We start from the raw sequence: 2500 nt of genomic DNA on the forward strand, positions 1-2500 counted from the left end.
TGCGTCGCCGGTACGAGGACCGTGCGATCAGCCCAAAGTTATTCAGAGTCACCAAGGCAAACGGACCGGACGAGCCGACCGATTGGTTTTGATCTAATAAAAGCGTCCCTTCCATCTCTGGTCGGGACTCTGTTTGCATGTATTAGCTCTAGAATTACCACAGTTATCCAAGTAACGTGGGTACGATCTAAGGAACCATAACTGATTTAATGAGCCATTCGCGGTTTCACCTTAATGCGGCTTGTACTGAGACATGCATGGCTTAATCTTTGAGACAAGCATATGACTACTGGCAGGATCAACCAGGGAGCTGCGTCAACTAGAGCTGAGCAGCCGGCCGCCCGGGAGTGTGTCCGGGGGGCCCGCGCGAACACGCAAGCGTCCGCTCAATTATTCTGCAAACAGGAGGAGGCTGAGCTCCCCTGCACCATACACCTCGAAACCCTCTCAGGTCCCGGCGGCGCGCAGCGCCGTCCTAAGTACTTGGTCGGGTTCGAGAGAGGCGCAATCGCCCGGGGTTTGGCGAGTAGACGCTTTAGGTGCGACCACCCGTGCTCCCAACTGAGCTTGCCGCTGCCGACAGAGGCCCGGGAGCGTGCTGTCGTGGCATTGCCGGCGGGAGACAACACGCGCCACCTACGGTGACCGGCAGCTCCAACGCCAGCGCCACAGAAGGACAAAAGCCCCACTTGGGTGCCGAAGCGAACTCTCCCAGCACAGCGCCACGCGCCAACACGTCCGCACAGCTGCGATACAAACCACCTGCGAGAACCGCAGAGGCGACCGAGCAGCAGACGGCGTCGCGGCGCCGAGCGCCGGGCGGCGGCGCATCCTCAGCGCACACAGTCCTCAATCGGACAGCACACTGCAGATGTCCACCGCGCTTCGCACCGGGCCCGCGAGGACCTACTTTGGCCGCACGGCGCCGCGTGCAGGGTGCGCCGGCGCGCAGCTGCGCCGCCTGCCGCCTCCGTCGGCCGGCGCGCCTGCCACTGGCCGCCCCCACCAGCCGGCTGTAGCGCGTGCGCCCACGCACCGCGCGGCCAGCACGCCGGGAGGCCCCCCCTCACCGGCCGGGGACGGTCCCACCCAGCCACCGCCGCGTATCGCTTCACACCCAGATGCCATTCACGTTCGTGGGCATGGTGGGTATCGCTGGAACAACCGGTTGGTAGCTCAACCGATCGTCGCCATCACTGATTCACCTCTAGCGAGAACAACCGCACCACAACGGTTTACCAGTTGTTCATTTGCGTAACGTCACCAGCAAACGTAGGCGTCCATCGCCATTTGCAAATTCAACGATTGTTGCATGCCTGTGTCAGGTGTCACGACACACTATGTCTGCCCACATACACGCAACAACATGTGCACGCTTCGCGAACACGTGGAAGGTGGCCCCCGTACGTATGCGATGTCCATTGCGCGAACGGACTGTCAACCGGCCTCTGTCGCATGTCGCAGATGTGGAACGCAGTGCACCATGCTATCACGGTGTGTGAGAAGAGACGACTACGTCTGACAACACGCGCCACTACATCAACAGACGCTCATGCTGATCGCCATCCAGGGCATACCACACTGCAATCCAGCTCTTATAGGGAGACGACACGTAGCTGAGTGCACAACATTTGGACCGCATGGTTCGCCGTTGTTGGCGCAGTCGTTGTACGGTCACATGTACCACGATGTATCATTCAGTACATGAGGACCAATGTGCAGTACAGTGTGTGATTTGGACGTACAACATCAGCGGACAGTTGACACAGGCCGTACCACAGCGTAGGCTAAGTGCTTCGCCATGCGAATGCCAATGAACAACTGCAAATGCCAATGAACAACTGCAAAGGGCATTGAGCATGTACGTCCTGCTGCCATCCACATTACAGTGTATAGCTGCAAGGTGTTTAACATGAAGCGATACACTGGGACCGGGCAGTGCGAGTAGCAAACTATATTGCGGGGGTTGCAGTTAGGCAACACTACACTAATTTAACGCGTCGTATGACAATTACAGAGCAGGTTAAGGCCCAACGTGTGTTGGGTTAAGGCCCAACGTGTGTTGGGTTAAGGCCCAACGTGTGTTGGGTTAAGGCCCAACGTGTGTTGGGTTAAGGCCCAACGTTGTGTTGGGTTAAGGCCCAACGTGTGTTGGGTTAAGGCCCAACGTGTGTTGGGTTAAGGCCCAACGTGTGTTGGGTTAAGGCCCAACGTGTGTTGGGTTAAGGCCCAACGTGTGTTGGGTTAAGGCCCAACGTGTGTTGGGTTAAGGCCCAACGTGTGTTGGGTTAAGGCCCAACGTGTGTTGGGTTAAGGCCCAACGTGTGTTGGGTTAAGGCCCAACGTGTGTTGGGTTAAGGCCCAACGTGTGTTGGGTTAAGGCCCAACATAGGTTGGGTTAAGGCCCAACATAGGTTGGGTTAAGGCGCAACATAGGTTGGGTTAAGGCGCAACATAGGTTGGGTTAAGGCGCAACATAGGTTGGGTTAAGGCGCAACAT

The sequence above is a fragment of the Schistocerca serialis genome, unplaced genomic scaffold (genome assembly GCF_023864345.2).
Source record: "Schistocerca serialis cubense isolate TAMUIC-IGC-003099 unplaced genomic scaffold, iqSchSeri2.2 HiC_scaffold_1174, whole genome shotgun sequence".
Lineage (NCBI taxonomy): Eukaryota > Metazoa > Arthropoda > Insecta > Orthoptera > Acrididae > Schistocerca > Schistocerca serialis.